Raw genomic sequence first — 25,186 nt, forward strand, 5'->3', positions numbered from 1 at the left:
AACCATGTTTCCAGACCAGTATTTACCCAGGTCTTCTCAAGCTAATCTTATCCTTATCTGTATTCATTGTTTTGTGTTCTATTTTGTAATTATATTTAGCACCATGTTAGTAGTCCCCATTTCCTGCTGATATATGGTAACTTTAAGTCACTTTAAAAGCCTAGAGCCAGATTCACGAAGCAGTTACGCAAGCACTTACGAACGTGTACATCTTTCCTCAATCTTTGACGGCTTTGGTTACATTTATTAAACAGTTTACAAGCATGAAAACTTGCCAATCAACTGTTGTTATTGTTATAAACAGCCTCCTGGTGCTTCGGAGCTCATTAACTGTTTAATAATTGTAAACAAAGCCGCCAAAGATTGAGAAAAGATGTACAGGTTCGTAAGTGCTTGCGTAACTGCTTCGTGAATCTGGCCCCTATTTACTACCATTTGTTCTGATTTCCCGCCCTATTTGTGGCCAGCCTGCAGGTACTGCAGCCCAGGTCTTGGTGTAGATACTTTACTTGTATGGGAAACAGCAGAGGCCCAAGGACACAGTCCTGGGGGTCACTCCCTGACAACGGTCCCTCACTGTGGGGGTCCTGGGTCACTCCCTGACAACGGTCCCTCACTGTGGGGGTCCTGGGTCACTCCCTGACAACGGTCACTCACTGTGGGGGTCCTGGGTCACTCCCTGACAACGGTCCCTCACTGTGGGGGTCCTGGGTCACTCCCTGACAACGGTCCCTCACTGTGGGGGTCCTGGGTCACTCCCTGACAACGGTCACTCACTCTGAGTGTCCCGGATCACTCCCCCGACATATATTTTAATATATGTCGGGGGACAAAATATATGTATCAATATATTTTTAACTAAAATAGTCTTCCCGGTTTGACTAATTTAGTGGACTGACCATTGAGCTGGGCTCAGAAGTCGGGACCAGGAGCCTAGCTCCACCCTGCAAGCACCTATACGTGAGTACAGGGGGTGAGACACAGTCAGTGTGACACAGTCAGTGTGACACAGTCAGTGTGACACAGTCTGGAGGCGACAGAGTAGAGAAGAACTAGAGTGTCGTCTAAAGGTAACCCCTTCCCAGTGACCCCTGACCCCTGACCCCTGGCGGGACGGAGCCTGTGATGGATGATAGGGAGGGAGGCACAGAATGATGGAATGCAGGAGGCACTGAGGGCTAGAGAGAGGGAGAGATGTTTTAGGGGGAGGGAGTGTGGTTTAAAAAAAGGGAAAGTGAGTTTATTGGGCAGTGTCACTCATCCTGTGAGTGGACACACCGCCATAGTGACAGTATTGGGCAGTGTCACTCATCCTGTGAGTGGACACACCGCCATAGTGACAGTATTGGGCAGCCCCACTCATCCTGTGAGTGGACACACCGCCATAGTGACAGTATTGGGCAGCACCACTCGTCCTGTGAGTGGACACACCGCCATAGTGACAGTATTGGGCAGCACCACTCGTCCTGTGAGTGGACACACCGCCATAGTGACAGTATTGGGCAGCGTCACTCATCCTGTGAGTGGACACACCGCCATAGTGACAGTATTGGGCAGTGTCACTCATCCTGTGAGTGGACACACCTCCATAGTGACAGTATTGGGCAGCGCCACTCATCCTGTGAGTGGACACACCACCATAGTGACAGTATTGGGCAGCGCCACTCATCCTGTGAGTGGACACACCGCCATAGTGACAGTACTGGGCAGCGCCACTCATCCTGTGAGTGGACACACCGCCATAGTGACAGTACTGGGCAGCGCCACTCATCCTGTGAGTGGACACACCGCCATAGTGACAGTACTGGGCAGCGTCACTCATCCTGTGAGTGGACACACCGCCATAGTGACAGTATTGGGCAGCGTCACTCATCCTGTGAGTGGATACACCGCCATAGTGACAGTATTGGGCAGCGCCACTCATCCTGTGAGTGAACACACCGCCATAGTGACAGTATTGGGCAGCGCCACTCATCCTGTGAGTGGACGCACCGCCATAGTGACAGTATTGGGCAGCGCCACTCATCCTGTGAGTGGACACACCGCCATAGTGACAGTATTGGGCAGCACCACTCATCCTGTGAGTGGACACACCGCCATAGTGACAGTATTGGGCAGCGCCACTCATCCTGTGAGTGGACACACCGCCATAGTGACAGTATTGGGCAGCGCCACTCATCCTGTGAGTGGACACACCGCCATAGTGACAGTATTGGGCAGCGCCACTCATCCTGTGAGTGGACACACCGCCATAGTGACAGTATTGGGCAGCGTCACTCATCCTGTGAGTGGACACACCGCCATAGTGACAGTATTGGGCAGCGCCACTCATCCTGTGAGTGGACACACCACCATAGTGACAGTATTGGGCAGCGTCACTCATCCTGTGAGTGGACACACCGCCATAGTGACAGTATTGGGCAGCGCCACTCATCCTGTGAGTGGACACACCACCATAGTGACAGTATTGGGCAGCGTCACTCATCCTGTGAGTGGACACACCGCCATAGTGACAGTATTGGGCAGCGTCACTCATCCTGTGAGTGGACACACCACCATAGTGACAGTATTGGGCAGCATCACTCATCCTGTGAGTGGACACACCGCCATAGTGACAGTATTGGGCAGCGGCACTCATCCTCTGAGTGGACACACCGCCATAGTGACAGTATTGGGCAGCGTCACTCATCCTGTGAGTGGACACACCGCCATAGTGACAGTATTGGGCAGCGCCACTCATCCTGTGAGTGGACACACCGCCATAGCAGCATGTACAACACTCCCCAATAGGAAGAAAACCCGCTGGGTTGTTCATCCTGTCACTTGTACCCAGACACAGCTGGGACTTGCTTAACTGTCTCAAGTGAACAGCTTATCAAACAAGAAGATTAAAATTTACCAACCACTAAATCTACCTTATCTTGCAAGTTCCAGGTGGAGGGAATGTTTTAAGAACATTATCTACATTAGACAAACTGGTTTTCTAACTCAAACAATGTGGGGTTTATTATTCTACAGAAATCTCTAATGTCACTCTCACCACAGATTCTGCAGCTGCACTGCTCAGCTGTGGTTTCTATCCTGAATGGAGGAGTAGAAATAGCCTAAGCTACTCTATCCCTTTGAGACATATCTTATTGTCTCAATAAACGTACTTGAATCTACCCCGAAACTCCACGAGTATTTGTATTCAAGACGAATTCTTGCCATTACTGACTCCCACAGGCACCTTCCTTTCGTCCATAATGATTGGGATTGCCAGCTGCAATGATTGGGATTGCCAGCTGCATTGATTGGGATTGCCAGCTGCAATGATTGGGATTGGCAGCTGCAATGATTGGGATTGGCAGCAGCAACCATGTTGTACCATCGTACAGATTCACTGGTTTGTGCTTCTATCCTCCTTTCCTCAGTTACCTTGTCACGGTGATGTTGCCTGACAATACCTCTAATTTGTAGTAGAGTCTTGGGTATGAAGTATTCAATATGGTCTCCTTCAGCGCCTTCAGCAGAGAGCACATCTGCTCGTTCACTCCCACATATTCCAACATGGGAGGGGGGCTCCCCAACATGGGAGGGGGCTCCCCAACATGGGAGGGGGCTCCCCAACATGGGAGGGGGCTCCCCAACATGGGAGGGGGCTCCCCAACATGGGAGGGGGCTCCCCAACATGGGAGAGGGGGCTCCCCAACATGGGAGGGGGGCCTCCCCAACATGGGAGAGGGGGCTCCTCAACATGGGAGGGGGGCCTCCCCAACATGGGAGAGGGGGCTCCCCAACATGGGAGGGGGCTCCCCAACATGGGAGAGGGGGCTCCCCAACATGGGAGAGGGGGCTCCCCAACATGGGAGAGGGGGCTCCCCAACATGGGAGAGGGGGTTCCCCAACATGGGAGAGGGGGCTCCCCAACATGGGAGAGGAGGGGGGACTCACATAAACTTGATCAACCTTTCGTGATTGGTTTTGAGGGAGAGTAGGGAGGGAGTGGTGTTCAGATGAAGGGATTAAGGAGATGGAGAGAGGAAAGAGAGGGATGGAAGGGCAGGAGAGAGAGGGAGGGAGGACTTAAATCCCTCACATTTAAAATATAATAAAAATAAAGCTTCAACAGAATTCAGAAAAAAAAAGACACAAGACAGTAAAATTCACAACATATTTCATCTTTTTGGTTTCGTTTATGACTGATGTTGTCGAGTCCCTTCCCTTCCCTTCCCTTCCCTTCCCTTCCCTTCCCTTCCCTTCTCTTCCCTTCCCTTCCCTTCCCTTCCCTTCCCTTCCCTTCCCTTCCCTTCCCTTCCCTTCCCTTCCCTTCCCTTCCCTTCCCTGCCCTTTCCCCTCCCTCCCACGCCACCACACTTGTCTCTAGTGGTGGGAGAAGCATAGTGGTCCCAGGGGGGGGGGGGGGTGTTTAGGAGCCGCCAGGCTGGGTGTAGAGGCACCCTACTGAGTTTACAAGTACATGGTTGGGTGTAGAGGCTGGGGTCAGGTGTAGAGGCTGGGGGTCAGGTGTAGAGGCTGGGGGTCAGGTGTAGAGGCTGGGGGTCAGGTGTAGAGGCTGGGGGTCAGGTGTAGAGGCTGGGGGTCAGGTGTAGAGGCTGGGGCTCAGGTGTAGAGGCTGGGGGTCAGGTGTAGAGGCTGGGGGTCAGGTGTAGAGGCTGGGGTCAGGTGTAGAGGCTGGGGTCAGGTGTAGAGGCTGGGGTCAGGTGTACAAGCCCTTTCAGGTGTGTAGTCTGAGGTTCAAGCTTATTGAAATAATATATCAAAAGAGAAGCTTAGGCTATTTCTACCCACCTGGTTCCTCTAATGTCCCCCACCCTAGTGATGTCAGGTCTAGTTCATTCCGTCTTTCCTCACACCTCATCCCTCGCTGTTCCAGACACGAGCACGCTTTATATTTTCTAGTGTGTGTGGTGTGTTCTGCTTGCAGGGGTTGAGCTCTGGCTCTTTGGTCCCGCCTCTCAACTGTCAATCAACAGGTGTACAGGTTCCTGAGCCTACTGGGCTCTATCATATCTAAATTTGAAACTGTGTATGGAGTCAGCCTCCACCACATCACTGCCTAATGCATTCCACCTGTTAACTACTCTGACACTGAAAAAGTTCTTTCTAACGTCCCTGTGGCTCATTTGGGTACTCAGTTTCCACCTGGGTCCCCTTGTTCGCGTACCACCCGTGTTAAACAGTTTATCTTTATCTACCCTGTCAATTCCTCTGAGAATTTTGTAGGTAGTGATCATGTCCCCTTACTCTTCTGTCTTCCAGTGTCGTAAGGTGCATTTCCCGCAGCCTTTCCTCGTAACTCATGCCTCTTAGTTCTGGGACTAGTGTAGTGGCATACCTCTGAACTTTTTCCAGCTTCGTCTTGTGCTTGACAAGGTACGGGCTCCATGCTGGGGCCGCATACTCCAGGATTGGTCTTACATATGTGGTGTACAAGATTCTGAATGATTCCTTACACAGGTTCCTGAACGCTGTTCTGATGTTAGCCAGCCTCGCATATGCCGCAGACGTTATTCTTTTTATGTGGGCTTCAGGAGACAGGTTTGGTGTGATATCAACTCCTAGATCTTTCTCTCTGTCTGTTTCATTAAGTACTTCATCTCCTATTCTGTATCCTGTGTCTGGCCTCCTATTTCCACTGCCTAGTGTGTGTGTGTGTGTGTGTGTGTGTGTGTGTGTGTGTGTGTGTGTGTGTGTGTGTGTGGGTGTAGGCGGGCAGCAAAGGGCCCTGTGGGCAACACTACACCCTGCTGGGCTCCCCTGGGGCACAACCCACACCACCTTCCCCCAAACATTACCCCCCCCCCAGTGTCCCCCCCCCCCCACCCACACACACAGTTTGGGTGAGCGGCCATAGTGCCTACACATGTACACACACACCCCCTCCCCCCTCTCGTGCTGTGTCACTATATGTGTCTCCTGCCCAGCCGCTGTGTCCCTACACCTGTGGCCCGCCAGGTGTGTGAGGGTGTCCCTACACCTGTGGCCCGCCAGGTGTGTGAGGGTGTCCCTACACCTGTGGCCCGCCAGGTGTGTGAGGGGTGTCCCTACACCTGTGGCCCGCCAGGTGTGTGAGGGGTGTCCCTACACCTGTGGCGCGCCAGGTGTGTGAGGGGTGTCCCTACACCTGTGGCCCGCCAGGTGTGTGAGGGGTGTCCCTACACCTGTGGCGCGCCAGGTGTGTGAGGGTGACACAAGGTGTTAAGGTGTTGGCATACTATTGGGTATCTTCTTGAGATTATCTTGAGATGATTTCGGGGCTTTAGTGTCCCCGCGGCCCGGTCCTCGACCAGGCCTCCACCCCCAGGAAGCACCCCGTGACAGCTGACTAACACCCAGGTACCTATTTTACTGCTAGGTAACAGGGGCATAGGGTGAAAGAAACTCTGCCCATTGTTTCTCGCCGGCGCCCGGGATCGAACCCGGGACCACAGGTTCACAAGTCTAGTGTGCTGTCCGCTCGGCCGACCGGCTCCCGTAGTAAATATCTGAGATATATTTCCCTTGGTATCACAGGTGTGGACAAGTGACTCAGGTGTTTATATCTGGCTTGCTGGGGGGACATATCTGCCAGGGAGAGGGAGTCACTTGTGTGTGTCTTTACTTGAGCTGGGCTTTAGCTCTTGGGTCCCGCTTCTCTACCTTGGCTTTATATAGATATGTTTGAGTATAGAGGAAAGAGTAGTGTTGGATATTAAAGAGGAACTTGAATGTGTACAACAAGTGAGGTCCGCCGCGCGTGTGGCACATATGTGCTCCAGCCTCAAGTGGAACAGCCTTGGAACATTCCAACAGAGCCAAGCCTGTAGAGGCTTGACTGCTGTCCCTACAGTCGTGTTCACTTACATTTTGAATACCTTTTCTAACAAAAAATAGAATTAATAATTTTAATTATTAAATTACTAAAACAAGTGATTTTGTAAAAATAATTTTTTGTAAGAGTCATCTAGAGAATTTGTTTACTTTTGTGTATATTCTCACTTTCCTTATATGTAAGAACGATGACTTTTATAATAACAGTTTTAGAAGCCCAAAGATCATTGTTGGCAACAATGATCTTCTTCACTCACATCTTTAATGACTTTTTCTAAACATGAAATACGAATAATATTTTTAATAAATCATTTAGTGAAAGGAGACCTTGGCTGTGAACCTGGGGGGGGGGGTAAAAATGTTCCCCCTGGGGCCTTTAGGCCTAGCTCTGGGGGTTACATTACCTTGAGGCTACCTTGAGGTGATTTCAGGGCTCGGCGACCCCGCGGCCCGGTCGTCAACCAGGCCTCCTGGTTGCTGGACTGATCAACCAGGCTGTTGGACGCGGCTGCTCGCAGCCTGACGTATGAGTCACAGCCTGGTTGATCAGGTATCCTTTGGAGGTGTTTATCAAGTTCTCTCTTGAACACTGTGAGGGGTCGGCCAGTTATGTCCCTTATGTGTAGTGGAAGAGTGTTGAACAGTCTCGGGCCTCTGATGTTGATAGAGTTCTCTCTTGAACACTGTGAGGGGTCGGTCAGTTATGTCCCTTATGTGTAGTGGAAGAGTGTTGAACAGTCTCGGGCCTCTGATGTTGATAGAGTTCTCTCTCAGAGTACCTGTTGCACCTCTGCTCTTCAACGGGGGTATTCTGCACATCCTGCCATGTCTTCTGGTCTCATGTGATGTTATTTCTGTGTGCAGGTTTGGGACCAGCCCCTCTAATATTTTCCACGTGTAAATTATTATGTATCTCTCCCACCTGCGCTCAAGAGAATACAGGTTTAGGCTCTTTAGTCGGTCCCAATAGTTTAGATGTTTTACTGAGTGGATTCTAGCAGTAAAGGATCTCTGCACGCTCTCCAGGTCAGCAATTTCTCCAGTTTTGAAAGGGGCTGTCATTGTGCAGCAGTACTCCACTCTAGAGAGCACTAGCTTCTTTCAGGGACTTTGAGCACTAGTGTTAGAAGGACTTGTAATAAAAAATAGGGAACATAAACCTGGTTATCATTCTAGTATAGAACCCGCCAGTGGCAACGGTTGAGAAACTCACAAGACAAATCAACAAAAACAGAGAACTGATAATCTTGAAACCCCCGGCGCCAATTCTCCTCCTTGGAGACGCCAGTCTACCCAGCTTAATAAGGTTCAGAATATCACACAACATTATTAACAAGAAATCAACCTGGAAATGATGGAGCACAGGTCAGAGAAGTACGTAGATCTTGAGAGACATTCTCACTCGGCCAGCAGCACGTAACTGACCCAACTAGCAACTTAAATATTCTCGCTTTGACCTTCACAAACAACTAAGAAATAACCAACATCATTACACTCTCAACTACTACGCTCTCTACAAGCTCATTAAAATGCAAACTATTATCATTAACTCGTAATAGTTGCGAAAGGATTAGCAAGCGTGCAAGGCTTAGCAAGGTGGACGGCTATTCAGTATAGTAAATTTGAACTTATTATACACCAAACTCGCGTATAAACATTACTGGCAAAGTGTGTGTCATTCATACACCAGACTGCGAGCAGCGGCGTCCAACAGCCTGGTTGACCAGGAGACCAGTTCAGAGACCGGGCCGCGGGGACGTTGACTCGTAGAAGCAACATCAGGCAGCAAATAGACACGACAGAAGAAGGAAAATAACAGAAATACTTAAAAATATGCGAGTATCCACCACCCACGAGTATCCACCACACACGAGTATCCACCACCCACGAGTATCCACCACACACGAGTATCCACCACACAGAAAATGTGTAGCATGGTGAGGGAGACTGAAGTAACCCGGCACCAGGAGGAGTGGTCACACTACACTCATGAAAATGCTAGTGGAACAGAGGGGAAAATATGTGAGAGATAAGAGATCCAAAATATACTTCCACTCACGCAAAATCAAAAAAACGTCCTCCAGCACTGGCCCTGTACTTCCACACGAAGGTTCATTCACAGAGCAAGACAAGGAAATCTGTGACACCCTCAACGGTCAGTATGAGGCAATGTATACACCACCATATAATACAATATATACACCACCATATAATACAATGTATACACCACAATATAATACAATATACACACCACAATATAATACAATATACACACCACCATATAATACAATATATACACCACCATATAATACAATGTATACACCACCATATAATACAATATATACACCACAATATAATACAATATATACACCACAATATAATACAATATATACACCACAATATAATACAATATATACACCACCATATAATACAATATATACACCACAATATAATACAATGTATACACCACAATATAATACAATATACACACCACAATATAATACAATATATACACCACCATATAATACAATATATACACCACCATATAATACAATGTATACACCACAATATAATACAATATATACACCACCATATAATACAATATATACACCACCATATAATACAATATATACACCACAATATAATACAATATATACACCACCATATAATACAATATATACACCACCATATAATACAATATATACACTACAATATAATACAATATATACACCACAACAAACAACATGAAAGTGGAAGATCCAGAGTAATCTTCACATCTTTACGAACGATATCCCAAACTCCGCCACTCAATGATATATGAACACGATCACAGCAACAGACCTTCAAAGATACACTGGCACCACGTCCACGCCCTCAGCTCCTGGTCCCGCCTCCTGGAACTCCATATTTATAAAGAAATGTAAAGTGCCAGTGGTACAAGAGCCAGGACACCCGGGAGGTGCCAGCAGTCAGCAGAGGTAACTCCACTACCCAAGAGAGGTAGTAAAGTCTTGGCTGTAAACTATGGATCCCAGTCAATAGCTGTGTACCCGCCAGAGGGCATAGTCTTGGTACCGCTGCTTTAGCCTGTTCTTAGATCGTACACTAGAGGGAGTACCCGGCGATGCCCGGGTCTCTGTCCGTGTCTCTCTCTCCCACTGACATTCTTTCTCCCGGCCTCTCCCTCTCCCTCTCTCTCTCTCCCTCTCCCTCCCTGTAGCCCCAGTAATGTTGAAACAATATTGAATCATCGATGTTTGAATAAACTAAGTGAACGTCGTGGAGGCTGAAGCAACACCTTGCGTACACAAACGTTACAAATATATCAACAAAAAACGTATGACTATGACGAGACGGTGATGGAGAGTCTTGAGCCGCGAGTTCGAGTCCTTTGCATGACCCTAATATGTTCTGAGTGTAATATCTTCGTCCGTCATGAACATGAGGTAAGACCACTGTCAAGAATATAGCCTTTAAGATGTACTTTTCTCCTTTCTTGCGTCTCATATTATGTCTCTCTCTCCAGGCACGGAACATGCAGATGACCGGACCGGAAGCCATGGCTCCACGTGGGTAGGGAACACCTCAGAGATTGGCTGTGAGACAGACCGGTTCGACCCCCGCCGGGTCTTGACACCACGGAAGGCCACGACACCACTGGGGACTGAGCCCTGGGGACTGAGCCCTGGGGACTGAGCCCTGGGGACTGAGCCCTGGGGACTGAGCTCTGGGGACTGAGCCCTGGGGACTGAGCCCTGGGGACTGAGCTCTGGGGACTGAGCCCTGGGGACTGAGCTCTGGGGACTGAGCCCTGGGGACTGAACCCTGGGGACTGAGCCCTGGGGACTGAGCCCTGGGGACTGAGCCCTGGGGACTGAACCCTGGGGACTGAGCCCTGGGGACTGAGCCCTGGGGACTGAGCCCTGGGGACTGAGCCCTGGGGACTGAACCCTGGGGACTGAGCCCTGGGGACTGAGCCCTGGGGACTGAGCTCTGGGGACTGAGCCCTGGGGACTGAGCTCTGGGGATTGAGCCCTGGGGACTGAGCCCTGGGGACTGAGCCCTGGGGACTGAGCACTATGAGATGGTGGACTCAAGTCATTCTCGGCGTGTGAGCGCGCGCGGGAACTCTCTCACCTAAACATGTCAAGATATATGGCAAGACACGACACATCTTGTCCAGACATGACACATGTGTTGTGTGCACATGACACATGTGTCATGTACACACTAACACCCTCCACTACCTATGACACATGTGTACTTAACACACACACATAAACCCAACGATAATCGCACGTCTGAGAGCAAAAGTATATTGTCTTAGTGAACATTATTATCATACTATTATTAGGTTAAGTTTTTAATTGGTAGTTTTGGGAGTCTGAAGAAGGTATATAGACTTAGCGGTGATGTTATTGGTCAAGTTAGAGAGGTAGTTAGTGTTGGTGGTAGTTACCAGTGGTGGTGGTGGTATAGTTACCAGTCACCAGTGGTGGTACCTGGTACCACGATGAAGACAATGGTACCATGAACCAAACAATGGTACCATGAACCAAACAATGGTACCATGAACCAAACAATGGTACCACTAGTTAGACATACTAACATTAATTCATACAGTGTTACCAATGAATCTTGGTATCAGTTGGGTAGTTACAGTGTTACCAGACATTGGTGGTACCCTCCCTCCCCTACTGGCCGACCACAGTGTACCCTCCCCCCCCTCAAGTGTGGTACCTTTGCTGGACGAGCAGCGGGTACCACACCTACAATGGTACCCTCTGGTATGGTACAAAGTGTCAAGCAGTCTAGGGGCGGCTCTAGTCACAGTGTAATATGTTGTACAGTGTAGTTAGTGTAGCATAGTAACCTGTAAACTGGTCTACAGTGTAGTTAGTGTAGCATAGTAACCTGTAAACTGGTCTACAGTGTAGTTAGTATAGCATAGTAACCTGTAAACTGGTCTACAGTGTAGTTAGTGTAGCATAGTGACCTGTAAACTGGTCTACAGTGTAGTTAGTGTAGCATAGTAACCTGTAAACTGGTCTACAGTGTAGTTAGTGTAGCATAGTAACCTGTAAACTGGTCTACAGTGTAGTTAGTGTAGCATAGTAACCTGTAAACTGGTCTACAGTGTAGTTAGTGTAGCATAGTAACCTGTAAACTGGTCTACAGTGTAGTTAGTGTAGCATAGTAACCTGTAAACTGGTCTACAGTGTAGCTTGAGGTAGGATGGTGACCTGTAAACTAGTCTACAGTGTAGTTTGAGGTAGGATGGTGACCTGTAAACTGGTCTACAGTGTAGCTTGGGTAGGATGGTGACCTGTAAACTGGTCTACAGTGTAGCTTGAGGTAGGATGGTGACCTGTAAACTGGTCTACAGTGTAACTTGAGGTAGGATGGTGACCTGTAAACTGGTGTGCATTGTAGCTTGGGTAGGATGGTGACCTGTAAACTAGTCTACAGTGTAGCTTGGGTAGGATGGTGACCTGTAAACTAGTCTACAGTGTAGCTTGGGTAGGATGGTGACCTGTAAACTAGTCTACAGTGTAGCTTGATGTAGGATGGTGACCTGTAAACTAGTCTACAGTGTAGCTTGAGTAGGATGGTGACCTGTAAACTAGTCTACAGTATAGCTTGAGGTAAGATGACCTGTAAACTAGTCTACAGTGTAGCTTGGGTAGGATGGTGTCCTGTAAACTGGTGTACAGTGTAGCTTGGGTAGGATGGTGACCTGTAAACTGGTGTACAGTGTAGCTTGGGAAGGATGGTGACCTGTAAACTAGTCTACAGTGTAGCTTGAGGTAGGATGGTGACCTGTAAACTAGTCTACAGTGTAGCTTGGGTAGGATGGTGACCTGTAAACTGGTGTACAGTGTAGCTTAAGGTAGGATGGTGACCTGCAAACTGGTGTACAGTGTAGCTTGGGTAGGATGGTGACCTGTAAACTAGTCTACAGTGTAGCTTGAGGTAGGATGATGACCTGTAAACTAGTGTACAGTGTAGCTTGGGTAGGATGGTGACCAGTAAACTGGTGTACAGTGTAGCTTGAGGTAGGATGATGACCTGTAAACTGGTGTACAGTGTAGCTTGGGTAGGATGGTGACCTGTAAACTAGTCTACAGTGTAGCTTGAGGTAGGATGGTGACCTGTAAACTAGTCTACAGTGTAGCTTGAGGTAGGATAATGACCTGTAAACTGATAATAAAATACAATGAATTCGAGAGGAATGTTCATTATTAAGTCCTTGTCAGTGTTGGTGATCACCAACACTGCTACAGTGTTGCCGGTGACCACCACCAACACTGCTACAGTGCTGGCGGTGACCACCACCAACACTGCTACAGTGTTGGCGGTGACCCCCACCAACACTGCTACAGTGTTGCCGGTGACCACCACCAACACTGCTACAGTGTTGGGAATGTTGTAGCGAGTTAAGCTGGTTGTAGAAGCTTATATATAGATCTTGGATCACATGATTTACTGAGAGCACAAGCAAGCTTAGAGTCAGAGGGAACCAAAGTTACAGCCCCGCTCCTGGGCCAGGTAAGTCCACTACGGGATCACCATAGCCCGTGCTACTTGGAACTTTTTGTTCCCAGTGACTGAATCTTAAAGAACAACACCAGTGAACTTTTAACTGGGTAGCAGTAGAAAAGGTTACCCTCCCCCCCCCCCCCGGGATTAAATGGATACCTCTGTGTTAATTCTTCAATGTAGAAGAATTCAATTATAACAGTAATTGTAGTAATAATTAATCTTGCTTAAATACTTATTGTAATTTAACATGATTTAGAGTAAAGAGTTAACTAATGATAGCCAAGTGTTGATGAGTTATCTTGGATGAGAACTACCTTGTCAGGATAGAGATGCCTGACTCATCATAGTCGAGGACAATGAGTATCTTCCAGATTGTTTAGTAATTCGTGTCAATTAGAGAAATCCATTTGCTATTCAATATTGTAATTAATATTAACATAAGACAAGTACCCAATGTAATTACCATCAATTTGAATAGGATTAACTTGGTTAATTAATCAGGATTACTAGTGTGGCGGAGGCGGCTTGGGTCAGTCTCAGGGAGGTCAGCACAGTTGTGAGTCAGTGTTGGGGTCATCGTGGGGTCACGACCCCCGAGGCCAGGCTCAACACCTGGCCTGGCTCTGGTAGCTAAGGTAAAAGTGGCCTTCTTGTAGTTTTTGTACCGGGTATTAAGACCCATATTGTTCCATTTCTGCTTCTAAGATAAGAAGTGTTCAGATAGCAAGTCTTCATTTAGGGAGTGTTCATTCATTGTCAAATCTATATCTTTTATTTTTTATCAATCTTGTTTACAGGTTATAGTGTTTAGTGGAATTCTAAATTAAATATTAGTGGAATATGTATTATTTTGTTGTGCTCAAGCCCCCCCCCCCCTCCATGCTATGGGTCAGGCGCCCTGTGCAGTCGGGCAAGCAACCTCAATTATTTAATACCTCAAGACAATGCCTTTGTGCTTTGATTTACACCACACATAACGTAACGTCATTCCTCCTATTCCAGTAATTGGGTGATCAACCTTCCAGGAACTAATGCGCTGATTGATTCAGCCCGTAATCAATTAGTAGTTATCGAACCTGTCAGGTGGAAGATCAGAGAGTTTGCTAGAGCTCCTGGGACCCGGTTCAGCTCTCCTGTGTGCAGCATCTGGGCGTTTTTTTATTATTATTATTATTTTCTACCACAGATGTGGCCAGACATTTACAATGCTAACCAGCATATATACATTTTCTTCTGTCCTCCATGGACAGGGTTAGGGATGTGTTAAACATATAGTTCAAGGGTTTATTGAACAATCAACCACAGAAGGTGATTCGGTGTTTTTAAAATGCTAAGCTAACCTACATACGTAAATACATACACAGATTTACGTATGCCCTACATAAAGCATTCGATGTGTCTTTTACATATCAAAGGTCTAAGATCCCGAGGATTTGACTGAATCTTACAGTAGAACTCTGGTTTCTTAAGTATAGTTAACTAATGACCAGCATTTAGCCAGTTAAGTTAATGGCTGACCAATCACCAAGAAGTACCCAACATGTACTGACCAACCACCAAGAAGTACCCAACATGTACTGACCAACCACCAAGAAGTACCCAACATGTACTGACCAACCACCAAGAAGTACCCAACATGTACTGACCAACCACCAAGAAGTACCCAACATGTACTGACCAACCACCAAGAAGTACCCAACATGTACTGGCCAATCACCAAGAAGTACCCAACATGTACTGACCAATCACCAAGAAGTTGACTTTCTATTACTGAATTTAGACAAATGGGAAGTAAGTAATTATCAAAAGAAGTCACCAAGCCGGGAAGGCTCTGTAGCTCCATAGACAAATGGGAAACTTTCTTAACGTCAACATATAAGACCTAACCTAACCTTTCCTAGCAATTCTAGGCCTAATACACGCTACCTTAGGCCTATATATATATTTAAAACACATATGTGTTACAGTTAGAAAGGTTAAATATCCCAAAATATATCCACAGGGAAATAGCAGTTAGGTTACATAGACTACGTCTTGGTTACAGATGCAACTGGGAGATTGGTGAACCCCGACAGAGAGAGTGCATCTTCTGCCAAACTGTCACAGAAAAGCCATTACTTCACTATCTTCTGGAATGTGAAGCAACCAACGACCTTAGAAGAGCTTTAAGAGTCCCCGAATCTTGTAGTAACCACCCTGAAGCATTCAATACTGCCACTCTCCTGGTCAAAAAGGTGTCCAGCAGCTGGAGACCCTCATCAATAGTGTCCAGCAGCTGGAGACCCTCATCAATAGTGTCCAGCAGCTGGAGATCCTCATCAATAGTGTCCAGCAGCTGGAGACCCTCATCAATAGTGTCCAGCAGCTGGAGACCCTCATCAACTCTGTCCAGCAGTATCCTCCCCCACGATAGCAGCCTGATGATTTAAATGCGACCTCAACACACAATACACATTTACTAAAAATAAAACACAAAAATCTACCACTTACGGGCTATTCATGCCCGTGCCACCTCTTGGGTGGCATAATCTTTATCAATCTGTGTTCCATCTCTCCCTCAATAAACCTTTTAAACCAATATATAGTCATAGTTCAGGCGTTGTTGGACCACTATTCTGCTATTGTGGCCGACATGTCCTCATCAAAACATATTGTATTCATCAATAAGTCTAGACAAAATACATGTTTGCCTAGGGAAAATGAGAGATGAGCATCTTACTCTAGATGACATCAACACCAGTCATCATCACTGCCAGCACCGAGGAGCTCATCATCTTCTACTGGAGTCCTTCGCCCGATATCTTTATCATGGCTTGCCTCCATCTTCACCTACGTCAGCCTGCAGTATCTGCCTGCAGCGTTCATTCTCAATTCCCGTGAGACAAGCGAAGGGGCTTGTCTGACGACGTCGACAGCCAATTATGGCCATTGATGCGGTCTTTGACTGGAGCTTGCAACAAGTGGCTAATATTGACGTCTTCTTGTGCCTGCCTTGTGACCAATAGTGAGACATGCCAACAGTCACAGGCTGGTTGAACCTGACATCAAGTACTCTCATTTTTCATTAATTTTTTCTTCTGCTGAAGTTTGTTGTCTGGTTGACCAGTCCAGCAACGAGGGAGGCCTGGTCGACGACCGGGCCGCGGGGTTGCTAAGCCCCGGAATCATCTCAAGGTAACCTCAAGGTAGTCAGTCCTAGTTTTACATCTGACCCCCATGCACCGTGACCCCCATGCACCGTGAACCCCATGATTCTTCTCCATTCTGGAGCCAATTAGTCTGCCCTTCTCAACCCATTAATCTGTTCCCTCCCGTCTACTGTAAATTGTAGCGAGCCCCGTCCTGTCAACCTTTCCATTCCGTCCCTTCTCACTTGCCTGTCCCTCTCTCTGTCTCTCTCTGTCTCTCTCTCTCTCTGTCTCTCTCCGTCTCTCTCAATCTCCACTAGGAAAGGTAGCAACACTGCACCTGTAGGACACCATCAACTTGAGGGCTGTTAATCTTCTTGTTTGAGGAGCTGTTCACTTGAGACAGTTAAGCAAGTCCCAGCTGTGTCTGGGTACAAGTGACAGGATAAACAACCCAGCGGGTTTTCTTCCTATTGGGGAGTGTTGTACATGTTGCTATGGCGGTGTGTCCACTCACAGGATGAGTGACGCTGCCCAATACTGTCACTATGGCCGTGTGTCCACTCACAGGATGAGTGACGCTGCCCAATACTGTCACTATGGCGGTGTGTCCACTCACAGGATGAGTGACGCTGCCCAATACTGTCACTATGGCGGTGTGTCCACTCACAGGATGAGTGGCGCTGCCCAATACTGTCACTATGGCGGTGTGTTCACTCACAGGATGAGTGACGCTGCCCAATACTGTCACTATGGCGGTGTGTCCACTCACAGGATGAGTGACGCTGCCCAATACTGTCACTATGGCGGTGTGTCCACTCACAGGATGAGTGACGCTGCCCAATACTGTCACTATGGCTGTGTGACAGGACCACCCCCCCACCCCCCGGGAACATAACTACACATCAGCGGTGGTCGTTGGGTAATTAGCATAGTTGGCATAACTAACGGTTGGTGATGTGTCTGGTGGCATTCTGTGGCACCCCCCCTAGTGCATGTTCATGACCCATCCCCCCCTAGTGTATGTTCATGACCCATCCCCCCCTAGTGTATGTTCATGACCCATCCCCCTAGTGTATGTTCATGACCCCCCCCTAGTGCATGTTCATGACCCATCCCCCCCTAGTGTATGTTCATGACCCATCCCCCCCTAGTGAATGTTCATGACCCATCCCCCCCTAGTGTATGTTCATGACCCATCCCCCCTAGTGTATGTTCATGACCCATCCCCCCTAGTGTATGTTCATGACCCATCCCCCCCTAGTGTATGTTCATGACCCATCCCCCCCTAGTGTATGTTCATGACCCATCCCCCCCTAGTGTATGTTCATGACCCATCCCCCTAGTGTATGTTCATGACCCATCCCCCCCTAGTGTATGTTCATGACCCATCCCCCTAGTGTATGTTCATGACCCATCCCCCCCTAGTGTATGTTCATGACCCATCCCCCGATAGTGTATGTTCATGACCCATCCCCCCTAGTATATGTTCATGACCCATCCCCCCCTAGTGTATGTTCATGACCCATCCCCCCTAGTATATGTTCATGACCCATCCACCCTAGTGTATGTTCATGACCCATCCCCCCCTAGTGTATGTTCATGACCCATCCCCCCTAGTGTATGTTCATGACCCATCCCCCCTAGTGTATGTTCATGACCCCCCCCTAGTGTATGTACATGACCCATCCCCCCTAGTGTATGTTCATGACCCCCCCTAGTGTATGTTCATGACCCATCCCCCTAGTGTATGTTCATGACCCCCCCCTAGTGCATGTTCATGACCCATCCCCCCTAGTGTATGTTCATGACCCATCCCCCCCTAGTGAATGTTCATGACCCATCCCCCCTAGTGCATGTTCATGACCCATCCCCCCCTAGTGTATGTTCATGACCCATCCCCCCTAGTGTATGTTCATGACCCATCCCCCCCTAGTGTATGTTCATGACCCATCCCCCTAGTGTATGTTCATGACCCATCCCCCCCTAGTGTATGTTCATGACCCATCCCCCTAGTGTATGTTCATGACCCATCCCCCTAGTGTATGTTCATGACCCATCCCCCTAGTGTATGTTCATGACCCATCCCCCTAGTGTATGTTCATGACCCATCCCCCCCTAGTGTATGTTCATGACCCATCCCCCTAGTGTATGTTCATGACCCATCCCCCGATAGTGTATGTTCATGACCCATCCCCCCTAGTGTATGTTCATGACCCCCCTAGTGTATGTTCATGACCCATCCCCCTAGTGTATGTTCATGACCCATCCCCCTAGTGTATGTTCATGACCCATCCCCCTAGTGTATGTTCATGACCCATCCCCCCCTAGTGTATGTTCATGACCCATCCCCCTAGTGTATGTTCATGACCCATCCCCCCTAGTGTATGTTCATGACCCATCCCCCTAGTGTATGTTCATGACCCATCCCCCTAGTGTATGTTCATGACCCATCCCCCTAGTGTATGTTCATTACCCATCCCCCTAGTGTATGTTCATGACCCATCCCCCCCTAGTGTATGTTCATGACCCCCCTAGTGTATGTTCATGACCCATCCCCCTAGTGTATGTTCATGACCCATCCCCCTAGTGTATGTTCATGACCCATCCCCCTAGTGTATGTTCATGACCCATCCCCCCCTAGTGTATGTTCATGACCCATCCCCCGATAGTGTATGTTCATGACCCATCCCCCCTAGTGTATGTTCATGACCCCCCCTAGTGTATGTTCATGACCCATCCCCCCCTAGTGTATGTTCATGACCCATCCCCCCTAGTGTATGTTCATGACCCATCCCCCTAGTGTATGTTCATGACCCATCCCCCCTAGTGTATGTTCATGACCCATCCCCCCCTAGTGTATGTTCATGACCCATCCCCCCTAGTGTATGTTCATGACCCATCCCCCTAGTGTATGTTCATGACCCCCCCTAGTGCATGTTCATGACCCATCCCCCCTAGTGTATGTTCATGACCCATCCCCCCTAGTGTATGTTCATGACCCATCCCCCTAGTGTATGTTCATGACCCATCCCCCCCTAGTGTATGTTCATGACCCATCCCCCCTAGTATATGTTCATGACCCATCCCCCCCTAGTGTATGTTCATGACCCATCCCCCCTAGTGTATGTTCATGACCCATCCCCCCTAGTATATGTTCATGACCCATCCCCCCCTAGTGTATGTTCATGACCCATCCCCCCCTAGTGTATGTTCATGACCCATCCCCCTAGTGTATGTTCATGACCCATCCCCCCCTAGTGTATGTTCATGACCCATCCCCCCCTAGTGTATGTTCATGACCCATCCCCCCTAGTGTATGTTCATGACCCATCCCCCCCTAGTGTATGTTCATGACCCATCCCCCCTAGTGTATGTTCATGACCCATCCCCCCCTAGTGTATGTTCATGACCCCCCTAGTGTATGTTCATGACCCCCCTAGTGTAGGTTCATGGCCCACCCCTTAGTGTAGGTTCATGACCCATGCCCCTAGTATATCAGGCCAGAAGGCCTGAACACATGCACCACAGCTCCCGGGGGCCAGATATAGAGTGTAACAAGATCTTGCACTGTGACAATCACGGGGATGACACACAACATGGACGCACTAACAGCCACGAGGTCCGGCTCTGTAACCCGAGCCTGAGCGGTTTAGAGAGCAGATAATGTCTGATGTGTCGTGTCATGTGTGTGACAGGGGGGGGGGGGGCAGGATGGTGACCTGCCTGTGTCATGTGTGTGACAGGGGGGGGGCAGGATGGTGACCTGCCTGTGTCATGTGTGTGTGACACGGGGGGGGGGCAGGATGGTGACCTGCCTGTGTCATGTGTGTGTGACAGGGAGGGGCAGGATGGTGACCTGCCTGTGTCATGTGTGTGTGACACGGGGGGGGGGGGCAGGACCGGTGGTTCAGTCGTCAACTAAGAATAGGAACTACAACACCTCCATTAAAATTATATTATTAATTAGTTGTGTCGGGCCGAGCGTTGCTGTGGCGCAGCAACCCTCCCCTGTCCTCCCCTCCTCCCCAACATCCCCCACTCCCTCGTCCCCTCGTCCTCCTCCCCAACATCCCCCACTCCCTCGTCCGCTCATCCTCCCCAACATCCCCCACTCCCTCGTCCCCTCATCCTCCCCAACATCCCCCACTCCCTCGTCCCCTCATCCTCCCCACCATCTCCCACTCCCTCGTCCCCTCGTCCTCCCCACCATCTCCCACTCCCTCGTCCCCTCGTCCTCCCCACCATCTCCCACTCCCTCGTCCCCTCGTCCTCCTCCCCAACATCCCCCACTCCCTCGTCCCCTCATCCTCCCCAACATCCCCCACTCCCTCGTCCCCTCATCCTCCCCACCATCTCCCACTCCCTCGTCCCCTCGTCCTCCCCACCATCTCCCACTCCCTCGTCCCCTCGTCCTCCTCCCCACCATTCCCCACTCCCTCGTCCCCTCATCCTCCCCACCATCTCCCACTCCCTCGTCCCCTCATCCTCCTCCCCACCATCTCCCACTCCCTCGTCCCCTCGTCCTCCTCCCCACCATTCCCCACTCCCTCGTCCCCTCGTCCTCCCCAACATCCTCCACTCCCTCGTCCCCTCGTCCTCCCCACCATCCCCCACTCCCTCGTCCCCTCGTCCTCCTCCCCACCATCCCCCACTCCCTCGTCCCCTCGTCCTCCCCACCATCCCCCACTCCCTCGTCCCCTCGTCCTCCCCACCATCCTCCACTCCCTCGTCCCCTCGTCCTCCTCCCCACCATCCCCCACTCCCTCGTCCCCTCGTCCTCCCCACCATCCTCCACTCCCTCGTCCCCTCGTCCTCCTCCCCACCATCCCCCACTCCCTCGTCCCCTCGTCCTCCCCACCATCCCCCACTCCCTCGTCCCCTCGTCCTCCCCACCATCCTCCACTCCCTCGTCCCCTCGTCCTCCTCCCCACCATTCCCCACTCCCTCGTCCCCTCGTCCTCCCCAACATCCCCCACTCCCTCGTCCCCTCGTCCTCCTCCCCACCATCCCCCACTCCCTCGTCCCCTCGTCCTCCCCACCATCCCCCACTCCCTCGTCCCCTCGTCCTCCCCACCATTCCCCACTCCCTCGTCCCCTCGTCCTCCCCACCATCTCCCACTCCCTCGTCCCCTCGTCCTCCCCACCATCCCCCACTCCCTTGTCCCCTCGTCCTCCCCACCATTCCCCACTCCCTCGTCCCCTCGTCCTCCCCACCATCCCCCACTCCCTCGTCCCCTCGTCCTCCCCACCATCTCCCACTCCCTCGTCCCCTCGTCCTCCCCACCATTCCCCACTCCCTCGTCCCCTCGTCCTCCCCACCATCCCCCACTCCCTCGTCCCCTCGTCCTCCCCACCATCCCCCACTCCCTCGTCCCCTCGTCCCCTCGTCCTCCCCAACATCCCCCACTCCCTCGTCCCCTCGTCCTCCTCCCCACCATCCCCCACTCCCTCGTCCCCTCGTCCTCCCCACCATCCCCCACTCCCTCGTCCCCTCGTCCTCCCCACCATTCCCCACTCCCTCGTCCCCTCGTCCTCCCCACCATCTCCCACTCCCTCGTCCCCTCGTCCTCCCCACCATCCCCCACTCCCTCGTCCCCTCGTCCTCCCCACCATTCCCCACTCCCTCGTCCCCTCGTCCTCCTCCCCACCATTCCCCACTCCCTCGTCCCCTCGTCCTCCCCACCATTCCCCACTCCCTCGTCCCCTCGTCCTCCCCACCATCCCTCACTCCCTCGTCCCCTCGTCCTCCCCACCATTCCCCACTCCCTCGTCCCCTCGTCCTCCCCACCATCCCCCACTCCCTCGTCCCCTCGTCCTCCTCCCCATCATCCCCCACTCCCTCATCCCCTCATCCTCCCCACCATCCCTCACTCCCTCGTCCCCTCGTCCTCCCCACCATTCCCCACTCCCTCGTCCGATGTATTCCCAAATGATCTGTTGTTCCCATCACTGAAAAATAAGAACAGTTAAAAAAACGAAATGAAAAAAAAAAAAAATATACAATACTCACGAAATTAATGGTATGCTAAAAAACTCGGCTCAATTCCAATGCAATGTCAAACAAAATAATTAAATTAAAATTAAATCAAAATCTATGAAAATTCAATTTATGAATGCAATGGGGAACACTGAAATGGAATGGTGACATATTTAGTATAGCGTGTGTTGCTTTTACGTGCAACAGATGGAGCTGTTTTTCAAAAAAGCATGTTTTTACCTGTCACAGGTGCGGCATCAATATAGCAGAACTCGCGCGTATGCGAATGGAACGTTGTGTCAAAATTTCAAAGCAATCGGTGAAGAACTTTCAGAGATTAGCGAGTTTGAACAAACGAACATTTACATTTTTATTTCTATAGATATAACATGCACAGTGAACATAAGATAAATAATAATGAGAGAAATAGTCCATAAAGGAGTAAAGAGCACAACCCCCGTAACTAAAACACAGACATGATCATGTACTAGAAAGTAACTTCCTCCTCATTATAAACAGTGCCAAGCCGACCCATGATCTTTTGTAGCAGTCAATGGTATACATGTCCACCTGTCCCCGTGACGGTTGTCAACTTCCATCTATGTATATAGGTATGACGTCGACCAAGCTGACGAGGCGTTTGACCCGTCATCTTCAGTCACGTGCCTCCGATCATTACATGAAATAAGTTCATAACATGACCCTAACGAGAGAAATGCTGAATATAAACACTTGTAAAGCAGATAAAGCCAAAGATGTAACGAGATTACAGCTTCTTAACAACCCACTATAAACACTTAAATAACAGAACTATTGACTCTCCGCACCATGAGAACAAGACCACAACGTGAACAAGCCAACGATGACATCACTGCTCGAAACACTAGGCCTACTGTTAGGAACCTTACCTCCTGTGGAGAGATATAACGACTGTCTTTATAATAAAGTATCTGTTAATACAGAGGAGTTGTGTGGGGAACATTGGAGAGTGTTTTTTGAAATAAATTTGCAGATGGCAACTGGGAGGCCGCGGGTGACTGAGATTACTCTGCCCAGTAAAGTAGTTCCTTTGAGCTGGAGATTGTTCAGGAATAATGTTTTGGCTTACAAGAAAACTGTGTGAAGGAAACGTGGAGTTAATCACATAACCTGTTCAGAGGAATACTGTTAATAGAGTCAATAAGGGGTTTGCTGAAGACATGTTGAATGGTAAAGTATTCAGGGGCGGGTGACGCGACAAGGAGGGCCGCCATCTTGGCCTGACACAGAGCAGCAGCTGACTGACTGGCCTTTGCTTTCCTGAGGGATTTCTCCCGCCATACTTTAAGATAAGCCACCGAGTTGTATTTAAATGGTTGCAAGAAGGGGTAGAGTATATTGACGGTCTACTGAGTAGGTTACTAAGGGAGAGTCCCGGTTTCCTAGTTATATATATATATTTATACATATATGTGACACACGCTAACAGGTGTGTGTGTGGGTGTGTACTGTTCCAGAGTTGGACTAGAGCTACGGGCGCTCAGAGCCCCTGGATGGATGATATGATAGAGTGTTTTAACAATCAGAAGGTCCTGGAGTTGTTTCAACAATCAGAAGCTCCTGGAGTTGTAATGAGTGAATTATGCCATGTAATATATTGTGTGTTTGTTTTATAAATATAATTTTTTGAAATGAAGAAAAAGCACATATTGAGAACTATGCCTCTTCAACGCAAGCATAGCTAACTGCCATTGTTATGGCGTTAAGATTCCTTGAACTAAACACTAATGAAAAGAGTTAAAATTACCTACCATAAGTGAGATAATTTTGTCTATTAGCACAGTTTCGGCGTGAAGGCATTGAGTAGGTCTAGACAACACATGAAGTTTCAAGCTAAACTTTCTAATATGCTGCACTCACCTGAGGTCTACAGAAGAAGAACGAAATCTGATTATGTATTTTGGTTCTACAAGGTAGCCAACTCCATCAAAATATTAAATATGTACCCAACTCAATTAATGATTAATCAGCCAATTACTCCATGGGATAACTGGGATCTATCAGTTGATTTTGTAAATGCGCCCAAGAAAGATAGTGTGCACTCTACATTATTAAAACAGTTAACACTGAAAAGCATCACTGAAAGTACTCAGAGTATGGGTAACGATGTGTATCAGTGCTATACCGACGGCTCTGTAGAAGAAGGTGGACGATGTACCGGATGTGCATGTAACATATTTGAACAATCTTCTCTCGTACATACAGTAATGAAGCGCGTCAATGACTGGGCAAGTACAACTCAAACCGAACTTGCAGGCATATACCTTGCCACTGAGTTTTTAAAAGACAAAGGCAGTGGACTTATATACTGTGACTCGCAGAGTGCACTCCTGGCACTGAATGCACATAGTAGTGACACCCAGAAAATAGTCAGTGATATTCGAATGAATGTTTTAGCTGCCAAAGAAAACAGATTTGAAATTAAATTCCTATGGATACCATCACATGTTGGCATCTCAAGGCATGACACTGTTGATATGCTTGCTAAGACAGCCTGCAGAAAACCAGTGGTAGAAATTGATATGGGTGTTTCATTAGCAGTGACAAAGAGAATACTTAAACAAATATCTAATGAAGATCTCACCGACCTAACAAATTCTCAAAGACCTGAAAGTTGTAGCATTAAATATTATGATAGATATCGTGAGGAGACATTCACATATGGGACTAATAGAACAAGAAC

The 25,186-nt window shown here is 49.0% G+C and overlaps 1 protein-coding gene across 1 annotated transcript in view; it reads left to right on the forward strand.

Moving 5' to 3' along the window:
- Window positions 1–13,040, forward strand: part of LOC123767196 (heart- and neural crest derivatives-expressed protein 2) — a 49,848-nt gene extending 36,808 nt beyond the window's left edge. Inside the window, exon 3 of the mRNA XM_069304788.1 lies at window positions 10,340–13,040. The gene's annotated coding sequence lies outside the window, so the exon portion shown is untranslated. The remainder of the gene's footprint in view (window positions 1–10,339) is intronic.
- The last annotated feature ends 12,146 nt before the right edge of the window (window positions 13,041–25,186 follow it).

This window comes from Procambarus clarkii, chromosome 53 (genome assembly GCF_040958095.1).
Source record: "Procambarus clarkii isolate CNS0578487 chromosome 53, FALCON_Pclarkii_2.0, whole genome shotgun sequence".
In the NCBI taxonomy this organism is placed as follows: Eukaryota; Metazoa; Arthropoda; class Malacostraca; order Decapoda; family Cambaridae; genus Procambarus; species Procambarus clarkii.